The sequence below is a fragment of the Haliotis rufescens genome, unplaced genomic scaffold (assembly GCF_023055435.1).
Source record: "Haliotis rufescens isolate VD_foot unplaced genomic scaffold, xgHalRufe1.0.p SCAF_5, whole genome shotgun sequence".
Classification (NCBI taxonomy): Eukaryota; Metazoa; Mollusca; class Gastropoda; order Lepetellida; family Haliotidae; genus Haliotis; species Haliotis rufescens.
The window spans coordinates 40445715-40466457 of record NW_025964223.1 but is presented as its reverse complement, the minus strand read 5'-3'; the positions used below and the strand labels follow the sequence as shown (position 1 = coordinate 40466457).

The following is a 20743-nucleotide window of genomic DNA, read 5'->3' as shown; positions in this document are numbered from 1 at the left end:
TACCACCCTCCACGCTACACTTACACATGCCTTACCACCCTCCACGCTACACTTACACATGCCTTACCACCCTCCACGCTACACTTACACATGCCTGACCACCCTCCACGCTACACTTACACATGCCTAACCACCTTCCACGCTACACTTACACATGCCTTACCACCCCCCACGCTACACTTACGCATACTTTACAACCTTCCACGCTACACTTACACATGCCACGTGGAGTGTGATATCTGTGTGTAAGTAAAGCATGGATGGTGGTAAAGCATGTGTAAGTGTAGCGTGGTAGGCTTTGTGCAAGTATAGGGTTGAGGGGGGAGGGGGGTAAGCCATGTGTAAGTATAACCTGGTAAGCCACGTGTAAGTATAGCTTGGTAAGCCAGTGTAAGTGTAGCCTGCTGAGCCACGTGTAGGTGTAGCGTGGTAAGCCACGTGTAGGTATAGCGTGGGGGATAGTTAGCCATGTGAAAATATGGCGTGTAGGGTGATAAGCCATGTGTAAGTATAGCGTGGTAAGCCACGTGTAAGTGTAGCGTCGAAAGCCACGTTTAAGTATAGCGTGCTAAGACAGTGTAATTGTAGCGTGCTAAGCCACCTGTAAGTGTAGCGTGGAGAATGGTAAGCCATGTGCAAGTATGGCGTGGAGGGTGATAAGCCATGTATAAGTGTATCGTGGTAAGCCACGTATACGTGTAGCGTGCTAAGCCACGTGTAATTGTTGCGTGGTGAGACACGTGTAAGTGTAGCGTGGTAAGCCACGTGCAAATGTAGCGTGCTAAGCCACGTGTAAGTATAGCCTGGTTAGACACGTGTAAGTATAGCATGGAAAGCCACGTGTAAGTGTAGCATGGTAAGCCACGTGTAAGTATAGCGTGGTAAGCCACGTGTAAGTGTAGCATGGTAAGCCACGTGTGAGTGTAGTGTGGTAAGCCATATGTAAGTATAGCGTGGAGGGTGGTAAGCCATGTGTAAGTATAGCGTGGTAAGCCACGTGTAAGTATAGCGTGGAGGGTGGTTAAGGCATGTTTAAGTGTAGCGTGGTAAGCAATGTGTAAGTGTAGCGTGGTAAGACACGTGTAGGTATAGCGTGGAGGCTGACAAGCCATGTGTAAGTATAGCGTGGTAAGCCACCTGTAAGTGTAGCCTGCTTAGCCACGTGTAAGTATAGCGTAGTAAGCCACGTGTAAGTGTAGCATGGTAAGCCACGTGTAAGTATAGCGTGGTAAGCCACGTGTAAGTGTAGCATGGTAAGCCACGTGTGAGTGTAGTGTGGTAAGCCATATGTAAGTATAGCGTGGAGGGTGACAAGCCATGTTTAAGTATAGCGTGGTAAGCCACCTGTAAGTGTAGCCTGCTTAGCCACGTGTAAGTATAGCGTAGTAAGCCACCTGTAAGTGTAGCCTGCTAAGCCACGTGTAAGTATAGCGTATTAAGCTACGTGTAAGTATAGCGTGGTTAAGGCATGTTTGAGTGTAGCGTGGTCGTGAACCACGTGTGAATGTGGAGAAATGAATCTCCTTCAAGGGAGAAGGTTGAGGTACAAGCGTTGTAAAGACAAACAAATCAGCCCATTATTGCATGCATCCCTATCTCCATTAACCCTCGTGGATAACGACTGTGGCTAGAACCCGTAGTTTCTTCTCATTATAACCTGGTTGTTATAAACCCATCTCGTCGTAATTCATAGCATGTCAATTTCAGAAAAGATATATCGTGTCACTGTCACGTGTAGCACATGTGCTTACTAACACACAGGCTGCCTTTTGTCATACACGAGAAGCCATAACTCAACGTCCTTATGAAACGTCCTTCGTCAGGGTCATTAATTGTAATAGACAATACGGTATGTATTTTACAAAAGTGCGTGTTAAAAAATGTAAAAGGATCTTAAGATACCATTTACAATTAAAACAAAACATGCACTGTATTACTGCTAAGAATGGACATCACTTGATTGTTAATTTTAGAACTGACAAGTCTCGGTATTGGGAGCCACGCCCATAACAAAACTGTTCTTTCTATATCCTAACATGAACGTTTTGTCAAAAATAGAAACAACATCACAGTATGACTGAAAGTAAACAATGCAATTCCTACATGAATCGCTACCGCTGTGGAGGCTCCAATTTAGGTTAAATTAATCCGAATCTAGATTTCAGTGCTCTAAAACAAACAGGCCTGCCCTAGCAGTGAGTTCACTCCGTGGAAAGAGGGTGGCTCCCTGCCGTCGCACATGGGATGGGTAAATAAGGCAAGGGTTCTCGAATTCGGGACAATCTGCTGAGCTTCAGTGACGTCTCTTGAGATGTTCATTTCACATTTAATATGCTCCCTGGATAGCGTTAATGAAGGGACACATGTGTTTATTCAAACACCTGTCCGGAAAGTAGATCCCCAGCATCACGTGCCTGTCAATCATTATGTGGGGTACGCGTAATTTATGAATTTAGATTGCTGTGACGTTGGTATCAGCTATCTACAATCAAATATATAGTGTATAGCAATACTATACAACGAGTTTCATTACCTAGTCATGAGATATATGCATGAAGTAATAGAATAGATATATAAACATGTATATATACAAAAGATGTATATTTCAGAACTTGAAACTGACATCAATTAACACCAATGTATGATTATCGCAACACGTGTGTTTTGTGGAACATCTGCAAAATCCAAAATCTGATTACTATCTATTTGATTTATAAACTCGGTCACTGACTAAGTTCTTAAGTGCAAGAACATGCGTTATGGAACAGTGTCAGAGATTAACAAATCAAGTATGTTAATATCTTTAATGTCGCTTGACGTAAGAGGCGACTAACGGGATCGGGTGGTCAGGCTCGCAGACTTGGTTTGATGCATGTCATCGATCCCAATTGCGTGGATCGATGCTCATGATATTAATCACTGGATTGTCAGGTCCAGACTCGATTATTTACAGACCGCCGTCATATAGCTGGAATATTGCTGGGTACGGCGTTAAACAACAAACAAACAAACAAACTTTAAATGATTATTTCCATGTAAAACAGAAATAATAATAAATTGTTGTTTGATAGACAAATAAAAATGACACTAATTCAACACCAGTATTATTTTAACTGAGTCGATACTACGCATAGAGATTTAGACCGTATTTTACGTTTTGAACATACTTCTCAGAAACAAAAGAGGTTATTTAATCTGTGACACATGGTTCATAAGGATAGCAATGGCTAGATTTCACGTGAAATGTGGGTAACCTTTCTGGCTCGTTGGCATGTGGAGTGCATGTGAGGTAGAAACGCCTCTCGTTTCACTGAAAATCTACAAAAAAATATTTAGCACATGTACGCAAGATGTAGGTGGTTTACGTAGTCGGGTCAGGTATTTATCAGAAAGTATTTGATTGACATTATTGTTTGAAATGGGCAAGGCGTGACTGTTTAGCCTCCCCGAGTCTGGTTCAACTCATTTTTACATTTAAACAGCCGCGTGAAAACAAAACCAATGATTCCAGAGAAATATATTTTAATCCGTTTGTTTCAGCTTAAATGTATCAGAAAACATTATTTCAACTAACGTGATCCGAAATTAACATGAAATATACATCTATAAAGATACAAGTGTCGTAAAACATTTTGAAATTGATTGCAACTGATTATTCTTGTTTAGTTGATATTCTATTGACCTTTACAATTAAAAACACTATAGTTAGATAAATGTCTTTGATATTTTGATATATTGTGCTTCTAACGTTTTTATCTTTTTTTCTAAAATAATATCCATGTTGTTAAAAACATCTGTGACACGTTGACTTAATCCTTTTGAATGAAAACTGCTCAATCCTGCACACGGCTGTGTGGTGTTTCTGCATGGTTAGGTTAAACGCTTTTGCTCCCGACAAAGGCCTCTTTACAAAAGCTTATCATGTGATTCCATGCGTGGACCTTCATTCATTATCAATCCATCCTGAATATTTAATCGTTTATGGCCAATATGATCACCCCAAAAATGTATATTTGGATAGATGGTTGCGAATAGATAACGGCCTGATCAGTTATCAAACATGACCAGTATATTAATATATAATATAGAGTCATAAAATTTAAAAGTCCATAAATAGTTTTGTTTGTCATAGCTACACATTTTATAGCAATATCAAAGTTTATTTTTCATCTTGAACAATAAAATATTAAATCTGATCAGTCACGGAACTCTTGCACTTAGAAGTATATTAAATAATAACAAAAAAAATAGCAATGTGTTTAATAGACTCGTGAATGTGAGGCGATGAATTTTGCACAAGGAAGCGCATATGCGATACCATTTTCTATGAGATAAGAAAGTGGTTTAAACTCACGTTTGTCGCTCGTGTATCTAATAAATCATTCTTTATCATTCAGTAGGAACGTATTGAACATAAATTGATAATGTTAACATTGTGCCCGTTAGTGTATTGATAGATACCCCATTGGTTTAGTAGAGAAACATACACGTCAAGGGGATGCTATGAAAGTTTTTGGTAGACGTCCACTCTACTCGTTCGAAGGACAAACGTAAATTGTTCTTTCATATATACGTAAGTTTTATTTATTATTCAATATGCATTTGATCAGACGGGATATGGAATACGTGATTTGTTTATGAATATTAAAATGGAAGGGACTATTAGTAAGTCTCGATGAGCGATTTAGTCAGAATTAACGAAAAAGATTTGCGGTTTACGGGAAAAGTATTGAAATGTTTGTGGGAATTTAGCATTTAATTGTACCAACGAGCTGTTCCGTTTGAATAAATCTAATCAGCTTGTAGTAAAATTAGGGGACTCAAGACGAAAAGATGGGGAGAAATCTGATTTGCATGAAATTGCATCACAAATCATGATTTGCCGATTCATGAACTGTGATTATTCATACATTACCAGTCCCCCAATTATCCTAACTTGAAAATTATGCTGAAGGCACAAACGAATTCGGATTTTTTCGTGTGTACGAAATATTCATGTGCATATCTGCCTGTATTTCGCATTGTTCATTATTGTCTATTTGGATTGCAATTCGTCGCTGTATAAATTCCCAAGCCTACCAAGTTAGAATTTCATTTCTAGTGGGGATAAACGAAGAGAGTGAGAATATTGGGGCTCAGAATTTCGGATTATACGTACATTCGCCGAATCTCCCCACGTACACTTGCAGGGAGTGTTCATGTGCGACGCTGGTTTTGTTTGCATAGTAAGTATTGCAAGTTGATTTCTTCATGTCATCGGTGTTTTGTCTCAGCATCGCTACCCTTACCCGGGTTGATGATTACGACTTTTGTAACGTGTATTGAAACTCAGATGTGGATGGTAGCCCCCATTTAAACTGCTACATCTTCACGGCTGTTTTCGTTTTTCGTTTCGTTAACGTATGACAGTAAGGTAACTGGCAAAATTAAGGTGAAGACTAACTCCTGTAAATAGTATCCCATGCATATCATATAAAATATTATTTGAAGCTAAAAGTTGAGTTCTGTCTTTCGTTTAGAGAGAGATGTGTGGAGAACTTATATCTGTCTTGGGAAGAGATATGAGGAAATATATTGACATTTGTTTTGCAGTGAGTGTACATGTGTACATTGGCTGTATAATACATGAAATATACCCTGGAAACATACCTCATAGTATTGTGCGAAATTAGAGAGAATATTATGTGTAGATTTCTTTGTTCTTCAAATGTCCGTATAATGTGTCTGTCAAACTGAAATACACACATATAAATAGCAAACTATTTTTTTATACAGATTCAAAGATGACAATCTTTTAACTGTTCTCTGGTGTTCGGTGCAAGGTAATATTGCACTATGTATGATAAGTACAGGTTCTCAGTGATAGTTTCTACTGTCACAATGCTTATAATGTATACTCTTACGTATATGTGTTGAGAATACTGGGAAGAAATTAAACAGCAAATTTAATCCTCACGTGATTATGAAATCGGCTCGTTGTAATATTACAGCTGTGACGTGAATGAAATCTACAATGAAATAATTGCCATTTAAGTCCTAATTTATTTCTTCAAACTGTTCAACCTTTTTCATTTGCATATAATTAGAAATGTTGAATTCGTCTCATAAATCTAATAAATGTTCATGATTATAATGACAATACATGTATCATATACATGTATATCGATAGGTAGAACAGCTTCAGCGGATACCCATAAAGTTCAGATGTGTGATGTAATGGTTAACAATGGTCTATTTTAAAAGATTCTATAAAATGCGATCAAAATATTTAAACCTTTTAAAACTGTAAGTATTAGGTTAAAAGAATTATTAATAGAAATAAATAGACATTTGGACTGAAAGGTCAGGTCTGTTATGCAACCGACTCGCAAGTCGACGTAACACATTCCTCTATCTGTAGCAAAGTTTCCGTTGACACTTGTAATGTACAAGTCTTATGCATTGTCATTCGCGGGAATATAAACAATGCAGTTTGGTCGATCCCTTGATTGACCTAGAGGACAAACTACCCTTAGCTAACGGAGAATGTCCGACTGTGACCACGCATACATAACGGGAGCCTTTGTGTGGGGTGGCTGGGGTCAGCAGTTAGCCTCGAGTTTGGTCCTCCATCAGCAACACAGATCACTGTTATATGCATATTCTCATGACGTCATAGACACAAGGACTGTGATCTATATATAGGCAAATACATATAACGATATATTGTTTATTTATCCTAATTTACTTTAGTGTTTTGTATAACGCCTGACTACTATTTTGTAAAATGTTTATTTGAAATTGTTCAAAATGCTTAAGATTTTTAATTATAAGAATGTTAAGGGTTGTATATATGTGTGATGTTTTGCAGAATTTCTGTTTCTATCATTTCGTCAGCCTTTCAATATTATCCATAATAGTTATATTTGTGTTTCATTATTTGGTATCGTGTCCTGTAATGTTATCTGTTATTATCTAAATTAAAATTAAAAACAAATACAAATTTCATAAACGTGTGGTCATCGTTAAATGTCTTATTTCATCATTTACACTCAAAGTCCGATGTCAGTCTCAATCACTGTGAGTGTAACCTTGTCCAATTGCACATAAAGTAATTTCAAATTTTGTAAACAGCTGTAACGAATTGTACACCACTGTGAAAGAATGTATAGCATGCGTGTTGGCAATTTAGGTGTACGATGCATCAAAGACATATGTAAGTTTAAATTAATGTCATATGTAATCAAAGACATATGTAAGTCAATAATGTAATTAATATGTATCGACATAAACATGTGTATTCTCTACAAGAACATAACTGTACATTCACTTTTTAATTAGGTCTCAGGCAACAGGATTAAGCGATTTCAACATGAAATAATTTAAACTTGGTTTTTCAAAAGCCGTTCATTTTGAAATATATAATGATGCTTAAGTTACTCAAGGATTGTGTTTTCACGGCTTTAAAACATAATATTAAACCAAAACTATATATATATGTGTGTGTGTGTGTGTGTGTGTGTGTGTGTGTGTGTGTGTGTGTGTGTGTGTGTGTGTGTGTGTGTGTGTGTGTGTGTGTGTGTGCAGCATTTATGACAAGATTTCTAAAAAATATATCAACGTTGACATTGCTTTGCATCCTATGCATGGTGTTAGCATCAACGGTCGAAAAGAATCAAAGACAGAAAATGGTAATATATGTTAATGCGAAAACGTAACAAGATTAATTTATTCATTCCAGAACTGGCCCTTGAAAACCTTACGCTAATTCCAATATATTATAGGGTAGGGTAAATAAGTGTCAAGTGCACGTTTAACATTGTAGAAATTATCGCGTGTGTGCATCTGGCATGTACACATTAATCCCAAGTGACATTCCCCATACATGCGCATTTCATTCTGCTATATACAAGCATGTGTTATTTGACTGACAGTTGACAATACATGTCTGTAATCCGTGTCATGCTCATGAATATTCATGCATTTTGACAATACCCACATGTTCGCAGGGAACGTGAAGAAGTGGACAACAAATATTTATATTGGTGAAATACTTTGAATTAAATAAAACAGTATACCGTGTTATAAATTCACAATGCCATTTAGAAAGTGGTCATATGTAACAAATGTTATATTTGGGACAACACTTTCTTAGTAAAGTACAGATACTCGTCCTTTTTTGGGTTGAGTCCCGTCCGGGATTAGTTGCCTTACTCGGGCAAGTGTGGGTTCGAATCCCGGAAGGGACTCAACCCTAAAAAAGGACGAGAATCTGTAATTTACTAAGACAGTGTTGTCCCAAACATAATATTTGTTACGGTATACCGTGTTGTTGGGAAATATAAACGTTAACGTGACTTTTGAAAAGTAACTTGGTGTTCACTTCACTCTGATGCCTTTAACTTAAATGGGTGACAGGAAAATTGTAATTGCTGCATATTTAAATTCATAGCTATAAATAACGTGTTTAGAAGAGTATATCGGAGCATAATTACTGTTAGGCAATCCTGTCACGGATATTGACAGAAGTGTCTCGTCAAGCTAATTTTATTGCCATACGACAATCACATTTATCAAGCGCCCCCGTGGAGATTCCGTGGTAGAATAGGCCTCCGGCATCCCATTCTTCCATGCATGAGAGCCGACAAAAAGGATCGGCTGGTTGAAATGTGTGACTTTGATGATTTATATGCCGCAAGTGGATCTGTGCTCATGCTATCAACCACTGGTTCCCCTGACACGACTTGACTACTACGTGTTATAGCTGGAATGTCACTGGATGTGGCGTAAAATAACCCTCACTCGCGTATTCAGAAAGGTCAAGTTTACGTTTCTATAACGACATAAACCCCACTCTTTGTCGCTTGTGTGTATATGTGTCACGTGTGTTAATGTCTGTTTTTTAAGGATACATTCGACGAATATATACATCTTTGGGACACAGATGTTTGTTTCACTATATAGCGGAAAATTATTACTTTAATCATATATTTAAAAATCTTTGTGGAAGCATCCCTTGTGAAAACATACGTAAGTCCAGCCAACACTGTTTGTTGCCGTGTTTGTAGTACCGTTGGTAGTAGTAGTTGTAGTGTTGCAGTGTTGGGGAGTTTTCACATTCTCTGAAAAGTTCTGGGTGGGTTTGACAAGGCAGCGCTTCCTGGGGGAAGTCCCATTCGCTGTCTGGGCTGCGTGTAGAGGGGGCAAGGGCCCTGAGCTGATGATGAGCCTAACCAGCCTGACTGTGCCAGGATCACACAAACCCTCTTTGTTGATTTTTTTATTTTAATCTGTAAATAACAATAATAATAATAATAGCAGCAATAGTAATAGACGCCGCAGCAGCAGTTGTAGGTAGGCCTAGTGGTTAAGGCGTTCGCTTGTCACGTCAAAGACCAGGGTTCGATTCCCACATTAGACACAATTGTGTTTAATAAGAAGCTCATTAGTGGTGTCACACATGGTGACATTGTTAGAATATCGTTAAAAGCGCCTTAAAACCCATCTTTCTCACTTGACGTGTATAAGTAGGCTGTGCGTGGTATCCTCAGCCTTGTGACTGAAGCGCTCCAATATGTTTGGACGCGTTAGAACGCGTACACTTCTCGATTAGGTACCGGTTCGAATCCCTTGAGTCGGATAAAATTGTCTGTAATGCAATGTGCCCATACTGTCTCATACCTCATACACCTACCACTCGTTGCCTAGCAACTGTTCTTTCCTGTAACCTTCTGCAACTATCCCCCTTACAAATGCATTGATTTGAACCAAGTACCAAACAGCACTGCACGTGTTCCCGAAACTCCATTACCAACCAGTGTCATGTTACTAGGAGAAAATGTTACACTGTTTATAGAAACAACATCTCTGGCATGGTGTCATGTTCATGACAACTTGTCATGTAGGTTTCAACTAGACATGTTTGTGGGACGAAAGGTTTAGACACTGCCATTGACGACTAGGGGTCTTAAAAGTATATTGGAACAGAGAGATGTGCAAATAATTCGTTGAGGACGTTTTTGTTTCCGCGTTAAAAACAGTTCAAATACCGTGCATTTTTATTCCCGCATTTCTGACGCACCTGATTACCCGGGGTGAAGTGCCATATATCTGTTTATATTATGGTCGAAATAGACATTGTGTACTTCCTCGACATCCGGACTTGAGTCAACCATCACATCGTTTTATCTCAGAGCTGTTCAGCTTTAAATAGTTCCTTTTTTTCTACCCCATTGTTGATTCCTTAATCCACGTATATAGCGCTTGACTTTGTATCACCTAGAACCCTGGTTAAATGAAAGGTCTAACTAAGTCACGGTCGGGAATGGTAAATATTTAACAGCTGGGGAGAATGTCAATATTTTGACAGGGGTGGGAGCGGACAAGCCATCAACTTAGCTAGAGATTTAGGATACAAGTTGTAAATCGCAGTCGCGAACCTGCGAAAGGTTGTCAATGTCGCTGCTTTTCAATTACATTTCACGTGTCAATCACGGTGCTGTGCCACGGCAATGATTTCAAATATTCCCAATTTGTTTAAATTTCATTAAGCGTAAAATGCTAAGCATGTTTGTGGCGAAGCTGAGGTTGGCAGGCTTGAAACCATGGATACAAAACTAGGGAGGATGGTTAAAGCTCACCAGCGTTTAGTTCTCTCCCTACTGGGGTGTGAGACGGTTTTAGCCTTAATCCACTGCACACAAAACTAAGCCCCGTGCTTTTCTTCTCTAACGTCAGCGAGCCCATAAAACGCCACAGGTTCACCGTCCAACGATAGCCACCCCGTCTCAAACCCAACAGTATAAGATCTGTATAGAATTTCCCTCGGCTACACAGCTATAGCGCCACGACGGGCTTTTTCTCTCCCACCGCAGGAAGCTCTCGAAAAGCTAGACACCAAAGCATACAGGATTCGCTTCAAAGGGTCACATCGCGGACTGTAGGTACTATCTCAAGTGTGAAAACACCTAACACACAAGGGGACACCTAGATACCAGTCAAGTCTTCAACCACGAGCATATAGGGGCTAAAGGGGCACTGCAAATGGTGCGGAAACGAAACTCTATAGGGTTGAAGACGAGACTATAATACGAGGGCTGAATCAGCGGATTAAGGGCAACACTAGGGGATGATTAATGTAACACAGTTATGTAGATAAATCAAATAGGAGAGGTGGATCCGAACACGTATTTTATACAATTTGGATGAAAGACAGATAATTGAATTTGAAAAAAATAAATTTAACTTTTATTGTTGATTGAGGCTTTTATGGGTATCCATTCTAGGATGTAATTTTAGACATTGGGTCTTGCTGGTTATTGTCACAGGAACATGACTGTTTTTGAGCAGCTGCTTAAAATTTCATGAAAAGTTAAAAACATAAGACGCGAATAAACAATGATTGTAAATTCAAGCCAAGATTTGTAAATGAGTTCTTTTAGAGATCGATTTTAATTTTCAATTTTCTCTTCACATAGTTTTTTAGTTAATCAGTATTTACTTAGAAAACAGTTTTCCTTTACTTATATAGGTATCACTGTAGGTGAGCGCGATATAGGTACAGCACGAAGCTGTTGTACGTGAGATACATAGTGAATAGCATTACGATTGACGTAGCACTAAGATCCTTGCTAACACCATGTGGTGAACACGGGCCACACATAGCTTTAGGAAAACGTATTCTGTTAAACGGGTTACAAATATCCTTACGACCAGCGTAGCGCTAAGGTCCTCTGTTGAACACTGGCCTCAAACAGCCTTACGACAAACGTAGCGCTGGGGTCATCTGTTGAACACTGGCCACAAACAGCCTTACGACAACCGTAGCGCTAAGGTCCTCTGTTGAACAATGGCCTCAAACAGCCTTACGACAACCGTAGCGCTAAGGTCCTCTGTTGAACACTGGCCTCAAACAGCCTTACGACAAACGTAGCGCTGGGGTCATCTGTTGAACACTGACCACAAACAACCTTACGACAACCGTAGCGCTGAGGTAATCTGTTGATTAGAGTCGCGTTCCACAAAGATATGTCTCATACGTATGTCTCAACTCTCAGACTCAGGACCCTTTATGGAACGAGATTCGAACCAAGAGAACAACTTAGCCCTTTGCATGCCGCCTTCGGTCAACACCACTGGCCTCTCTGCGTCAAACAAACGTCCCCCAAATACTCCCATGAATGAAACCTGTGTATGCTACCAGTGAGTGTGACAGGTTGTATGAGTATACGAACACAAGATTCAGGCATGGTATACCGCGTCCCATTGCCGCGGTGTTTCGTGCCCTGTGTTGAGGGACTACGATTTGGCCAATGATAAATCAGATCATTATCGAGACGGCATCTGTTCGCAATGTTTTCCAGATAGTGCAACCTTGTGATTATCCACATTATACAAGGAATATGTCTTACTTTCAAAATTGGCATTAAACAGGAACTGAGCTCCCGGATATGACGTCATGCACTTTTTACTATTTGCGTACGAGGTCGTCTCTCACCCTTCAATGACAAATTTTGTTTCTTGTGTTTTCTTTTCTTTTTTCTTTTTTTTCTTTTTTTTTTAACGCCGCACTCAGCAATATTCCAGCTATATTACGGCGGTCTGTAAATAATCGAGTCTGACCAGACAATCCAGTGATTGATATTATGAGGGTCGATCCAGGCAAATGGGATAACGATGACACGCATCAACCAAGCGAGCCTGACCACCCGATCCCGTTAGTCACCTCTAACAACAAGCATAGACGCCTCTTACGACAAGCATGGGTTGCTGAAGACCTTTTCTAACCTGGACCTTCACAGTTCCAATGATAAATGAAAATGTAAATATATGACAACATAAATATATACAGTGTAATTCTTTATTTCATAAATATGCAGAAAGCCCATATAAAGCCAGTGTTCAACAGAGGACCTTAGCGCTACGGTTGTCGTAAGGCTGTTTGAGGCCATTGTTCAACAGAGGACCTTAGCGCTACGGTTGTCGTAAGGCTGTTTGAGGCCATTGTTCAACAGATGACCCCAGCGCTACGGTTGTCGTAAGGCTGTTTGTGGCCAGTGTTCAACAGATGACCCCAGCGCTACGTTTGTCGTAAGGCTGTTTGAGGCCAGTGTTCAACAGAGGACCTTAGCGCTACGGTTGTCGTAAGGATATTTGTAACCCGTTCACAGTTCCAATGATAAATGAAAACGTAAATATATGACAACATAAATATATACAGTGTAATTCTTTATTTCATAACTATGCAGACAGCCCATATTCATTCCTAAGTTGCTAGTTTGACAATATAACGAATACCAAATTCGCCGAGGCCGACAAGACAGCAATCACTCCATTCTCAAAGCATAACGCTGAAATAGGAGCAATCGTCCCTATAAAGCCTATCTGGACAACAAAGCCTGGTTCTTATATATTCTTTATTTGAAGCGCATGTTCATAATGCACACGAGAAGATATATCGGTATTGAGAATACAATGTAGAACAATTAAATGAAACCACTGTACAGCATAGCAGATAGCAATGTCTATGTTTTGCACATGGGGCACAGGAGGTACAGTCGTCTAAGGCGCCGTTGTGTTGAGTTACTTGCCTTGGATAACGCAGAAATCCCGATTCCTATGATTGTGGGTTCGAATCCCGGTTCGCCCCGATTATGTTTCTAGGTTTGTCAGCACCATACCCGTGCTCGTGGGTTTCACTAAAAAAATGGTAAACGTCTGAGACCTGCATCACTTTGGGCTTTCCTCCCACATTAAGCTGACACGCCGCGATATAACTGGAATAATGTTCAAAGCGGCGTTAAACCAAACTCAAACAGTCACATTTCTGATTCCAACGGGGTAATATAAAAACATAACGATGACTATACGGTTACAGCTGGTTAATAGTATTATGAAATGGTTACACGTCAATTAAGAAACTGTCATTTAGCATACAAATTCGTATTTCTGAAGAATACTGTTAGTCAATATGGTGGCATACCTGAACGTAGCAATATCATGTCAACATCTTGGATATTCCAACTAAATATTTCAACATAAATAACAGCTGGTAGGTCACGTTAACACCCATCTTCATCCACTGTTCAGAATGCACTAAAGACATCAATACTTTTTGTATCGGAATAATTGATTCATATGCTCCGATCGAAAAACCGATTTAAACTGATTCCTGAACTTGAATATCCTTTAGCTGCCTCCAGTGTCGATGCTATTACTTCAGATTTCTTTAAAATATCGTGTTGCAATTCTATGATGCTTCCAAAAGGCTTTGCACCCGGTAATCCAAAATCCAATGATTTAATACTGTCTATCAATACTTTGGCAGACATAGTATTTCTTTCTTACCGACTCTCTGCTCCAGCAAACTGGTAGCAGGCAGATTGTATAGACGTGCTCCAGTCGATAGCTCAAGGCCATTGGAGCATTTAGCTCTAACAAAATGACGACCAGTTTCCATATTTTGTCCCCGGCCTTATCCCCGTTTAAGTAAATTTTGATTAGTTTTTTGTGTGACTCGTACAATTACACCCCTAAATCATTTCTCAATGCCCACCATTGATTGGGGGTTATTGGCTAGGATATCGCTTTTGAAATGGCTTGCAAGCCAGTATTGTGCTCGGTCCTAACGCTTTTAAACATAGAATAGGACCCGCGCCTTCATTCGGCTATCAGAAATTCTCTTTATGGCTAAAATATATCACTGGTGAATGGCTCATTGTCGCTGATTAGAGGCAAGAGAAAAACGGCCAACGATTTTCCTAACACGGAATTACCGCTATAAAATCCATATAGGCATTTATAGCTGACTCCAATGATCGCTGCGCAACAAATTTCGTTTACGGATTGAAATTGACTACTGTACATTTCATATGACGGTGATATGTACAAGACATGTACATGCTGTTTCCATTTCTCTCCATAGTATCGACTTGTTGTCATTACGTTTCAAATGAAACACAATATAACTCCGGGAAGTTCATGTGCATTGAGGGAGGCCATCGGCCTCGGGAAGTTGTCGATTTCATAACGCGCACGTCGTGATGTCAATGTCTGCGTACATGCAGTCGATCTGACTAAGACCACACACGTGGAACGGCTGATTAATTTCATGTCCTAGCCTGCTCTTAGCAATTCCTAAAGCAAACACGACAAGAACACCGCTGCCTCGTCGCATGTCGATAGCGGGCATGCTGTGCAAGACAACAACGACAACAATAGCATAAATTGAGATAAAGATTGCATGTTGAATGACCAACGTCATGATAACTGGAAAATTATCGATATGATATGTTTCCGTAAAAGATCAAATTAGAAACTTCTTATTGTCAAATTATGCAATGTTCCGGATTTAATCACTGTGAAAACATGTTTGTCCTGTCAGTAATTTGGTGAACGTCGTTTACTTCATATTCTTTATAGACTTTGGATCATCTTAACCTTTGCCCTTAAGACTATTTATTCCGAGTAATCGAGATTTCGTAATAAAATGATACTTTCACGTATGTTATAAAACTCCATTCGTGTAAGTGTATAGTTCTACAAAACATAACCCAAATTACGATTTAAGAGGACACAAGTCAATTAAAATTCTTGGCATGGTTGAATCAGTTCATTAAAAAAACCCACTTGACTCTGGTTTTATTACGTTGATCTTACTAACAATACAGACAGGGTGTCTCAGCTTTACATAAGACACCAGTAACCATGTCTGGACCTACGCTGAAACTGGGCACCAAACAGTGGCCCCTGACTCCATATAGGAAAGGCAAGCCTCGTCTGACTAGCTTGCGTTCTTATCCAAATACGAACGTCATTCACGAGATACCCCTATAGATCCCGAGGTCTTGGGGATCAGCGTGACTCAGTATAGATTGTAACATGGCTCCATGACAAGAAACGGAAAATCCTTTCACGACATTGTCGTTCGTTCGTTCGTTCGTGAGTGAGTGAGTGTGTGAGTGAGTGAGCGTGTTAATATTTAACGTCATATTGGCAACATTAATCCCTCTAGTGCCGAGAACATTATACATATATATGTATTATAATGCTTTCAGCAATTGGCACTAGAACAAATAGCGTTATATCACATCGTGATGGTTAAAAACTGATAACATCACCAGGCTTTCTTCCTTTGCTTTAAAACGCAGACAACTAATTCATCCTCATCAGCAACCGCTGTATAATTTATATTAGGTAAGGAATGAAAACCTTTCCATTTCAAATCGAGTACATATCAAAAACAGATTTTTACCGGAGAAAAAACAAATACTGATCCCACTGAATGCGATCTTCCAAACATTAAGTTTTAAATAACGAGAAACGTATTTTTTGTATTTGTTTGCTGCAAAATGTGATATTGTGTACATTTTATTTGAGTTCGATATATCCGTATTTCGACACAAGCATATTGAAGTCAATTGTGTCATATTCTCTTATTTGCAATAACTGCAGTACACGACGAATGGCGGAAAAATCCATATATCATATATATTCAGTCGGACTTAAATCATTTCAAAAGTCACCTCACGTTTTACTCAAGGAGCATCTCGATGAGTATTTCATCTTCTAGCGTATGAATTCAGATGGTGCGTGTCTAAATATATATTGAGTAATCCTCTAGAAATTTCATGCTTTCTTTTCCATTTAGTCTGATGCGACTGCACATGAAATCTTACACGAAGAATGTTACATGATTGCATTGGAAATAAAACCTAACTCGGTCAACTCCCCCTAAACAACGAGCGCACGAGTTCGAGACATGACCGTCTGTTGTATATCCTTCTGCAGCCCGGCCAATCATCTCCGCAATATCTCCCTAACCGTTAGCGATGTATCAGATATAGACAAGGATTACTCTCATAACGAGAGTGACACAATATGGGATAAAAAGTCAATGACAAGCCATCGAACGAAATGAACATCGGCCCGAAATAGAGCAGTTGGACCTGAGTTATGGCAGATGGGGTGATCTGCCGATAAGAGGGGGACAGAAATCGGTAATTGCTTTTCGGAAACAATAGCCAATCGTAGTTATACGTAACTGTACTGTCAATATAATTTGGCCCTTATCATCTAAATTGCCGGATAGATGAAATGAGCTTGAAATGAACACTGTGAAGGGCTGTCCCCTCCTCTTACTGTCGTCCTTTCTGCATGACATATGTCTCATAGCCTGTCATCGCTACTGAAATGCATACCGTGAGCAGGGAAATGTAAAAGATATTGACATTGAGAGCGAATGGCTTGTTGCAATTGCGATCACTTCCTGTAGTCAATGTATGACTGTTATACTGGCGAAGTAGGAACGATATTGACGGAAAGGACGAGGTCCATTTCCAATGGGGAAATCAGTGCATATATGGTTGATGTTAAAACAACATTAAGTCGATCTTATACACTTCAGTTGAAATGTACAAGATATTGACAAGAGAGCGCTATCAATTTATGATAGTAATCAGTGTATATGGTTGATATTGAATAGTTTTCTCGAATTAGAAATGAAACAATTTACAATGCAGTGAAAAGTACACGATACTGATACAACGGGCGCCAATTACAATTGAGAACTTTTCTGCAGGGTGTGTATTAAACAATATCCTCAAAGTGCATCTTTTACTCTCATTTGAAATGTACACGCTACTGGGACTCGTCACTTACATTACTGAATCAGTTTATAAGGTAGAATAAGCAAACTGCCTAGAGTCGATCTACAGACTTCAATTGAAATGTACAGGATATTGACAGGACAAGCGTGACTGACAATAGTGATCGACGTTAGACATTATCTCCAAGGGTGAAACTTACACACCTTTGCTGGAATAAAACGATATTGACAAGAAGGACGTGAATAGCATTCCCCGGTTCTGCCAAGAAAGGTACATACACGTGTTTCACATGTACCCCTCCTATGAAATATATTAACCTATTGCCCATTTATTTCGCAATTTTCCAATGCTCTTTATATTTCTATGGAAATAAATGAATGTTTTATAACACTTATGTTCAACACTTAAAAGGGATTGCATTGTGAGATTGATGTTGAAATAAATGTCACCTTAAAGAGAGGTACAGAGCCGTTTTGAAAGAAGCAACAGGTTTTTGTCCACAGTGGGTGTATAAATCTCTTCTTGATGATCAGCTACAGTGACATAAATGTTTCACGATAATAAATATATATATAACTGATAGGTTTCGATAGCTAGATTGTAATTAAGCGAATAAATAAGACCAATCAGTGAGTGGGTATTGTTTTACGCCGCACCAGCAGTCTGGCAGCTGTTCGCGACAGGTATCCAAGGTAGCTGGAAACCAACCTATTAAAACAGCATAGTTCTTCATTACACATGGGTTGTGCGTCGTACAGAATCTCAGCAATCACATTCACACATCGCAATTGTGATCTTGTGGGAAATGGCTAAATCACACAGTTTTATCTGCTGAATATTTCATTGTAGAATTTGCATTATGCAACACGTCGCTCGCTCTTCGTCGTAATGATACAATATAAAGTTACCAGTAATCATTGAATAGCCGAGAAATTGAAGCAGAACAAAAATGTTAATAAGTATCCATATTTGCCTTATATTTCATTTTTTGTCCATGTGTTCCGACGGTGAAAGCAGATACGTTTAATCATTAATAGATCCAGAGCGATGTCGGTAAAGTATTTTGGCTCTAGGTTTATGCTTCGACAATGACAGTTTTACTGCTATTCAAGCATAGAATGTGTTAGAACCATGTTAAACAGCAAGCGTTCAACAGAAGAATACGCGTGTTAAAGTGAAACCTCGTTAAGTCGAAGTCATCAGTTCGATATATCGTTTGAATCCTTGTGACATTTTAGTCCCGCGATAGTGCTTATCAACACTTTAGCTCAATTTTAGCACGCTGTTCGTCTTGAACTATTGATAACTCGATATATTTCGATTGTTCGACAACTTGTAGTCAACGAAATGTCACTGTATATAATGTATGATATTTCCTTATTGCTTTCAATTTGTGAAGATTGCGAAGAAACTGTTCATTATTCCCTTCATTGCAAATTGTGTAAGTCGCGGGTTCTGCCGGTAGGGCAGGACATGCTTACCCTTTTCGCGAACACCTAGTGTCATCACTAATTTTCAGTGATCCATTCATATCATTTTACCGCTGTTTTGCCGCCTACGTACAATGATATCTGAAGGTCCCGATTTGATTCTTCACATGGGTACAGTGTGCTAAGCCTAATTCTGGATTCTCCCGTCGTGATATTGCTTGAATAGTGCTAACACGGCGTAAAACCATACTCACTCACTCAAAGTTCGTCGAAGCATTTGCATGAAAATAAATAGCAAGACATCCAGCTGATGGCGTTGGTCGGTGTTCACGCTTCGAGACACTGATAGTCTGGTACAGAAATAATTATTTACAGAATGCCGTTATATAGCTGTAGTGTGGCGGATTGTGGTACATGTGGTGCATGCTTGTCACAAGAGGTGACTAACGGGATCGGGTACTCTGGCTCGCTGACTTGGCTGACGCATGTCATCGTATCCAAATTGCCTAGATCGATGCTCATGATGTCAATCACTGGAATGGCTGGCCTGGACTCGATTATTTACAGACTGCCGTCATATAGGTGGAATATTGCTGAGTGCAATAAACAAACAAACAAACAATGTGGTTCCGTCAAATCTTGGTAGAAATACTTCAACTTCCCTTCATTACGATATTAATATCTAAATATGGAGGTAAGTATGTTATTCGGGCCCGGGGAGCACCAGCTGTGGAATTCAGAACCCCTTCTATTCCTGCACAGACACATGGCCCGAGAGAAGAGGGAGAATATACACATGATTGTATCAACCTAGGTGGAAAATATACAAAATAAAAACAACAAAAACCGTTTCCATTATCATACGAAATCTCCACTAAAAGCAGATCTAGAGTCCGTTGTACAGCTCCAACTAAATCCTAAGCGTGTTCACTAACAGACAGTAATGGTAACGGGTGTTCGCGAAAGGGGGAGCGTATCCTGTCCCACCGGTGGCATCCATCACAAACACATGCAAAGGCAATTCAATTGTATATACGTATCTGTCAAGAAGATTTATATGCCATTGGAATTAAAGTATACATTATTATTATATTTCAGACGGCTTCGTAGTGGTCTCAATGTGGACTGTTTAATGGAGACACGTAGTTCAATGCCACCTTCAGTCTCTTGAATAATATCTACCAAATAAGACGTCACGCTACGAGTAACATTTTTTTTATCTATATACATTTTTTCAATCTTTGATAAAAGTACACTTAACATTGTTAAAGTTCATTGGTTTGAAGTGAGACGAAAATGCTTGGTTCGATGGCCCACAAAGTGCTGTGAGTGTTCTTTGGTGCGTTTCATTGCTTTTGTCTACAACGATATATCTTGGCAGTTTATTGACTTTATGTAAACCACATAGTACTGGCATCAATGGAATCAGAATCGATAGGGTAGTTTATGTCCTTGACAAATGGCACCCGCTTGACTTAAGCAGAGAGATATGAACACGAGACAGTGCTGGTTTCTGACATTGTCTTGGAATTGTCTTGGTCTGCTGGTCAAAGATACAGCCCTTGCTTTGACCCGTGATGAAGGACAATTACATACAGTGTGACCTCAATCCGGATGTGGTCAGTATCGTTGCGCTCAGGAAAACCGATGGTAACAAATTGTCTTTGGAGAAGCTTGTCTCAGCAATGTATTGTCCAGCTTGAACATCTCCAATCCGGGCTACTTTCG

The 20743-nt window shown here is 39.4% G+C and overlaps 1 long non-coding RNA gene across 1 annotated transcript in view; it reads left to right on the top strand.

The window, feature by feature from the left end:
• Positions 1-5089: 5089 nt before the first annotated feature.
• Positions 5090-20743, top strand: part of LOC125373093 — a 33016-nt gene continuing 17362 nt past the window's right edge. The window contains exon 1 of the long non-coding RNA XR_007218311.1: positions 5090-5225. This is a non-coding gene — a long non-coding RNA (uncharacterized LOC125373093). The remainder of the gene's footprint in view (positions 5226-20743) is intronic.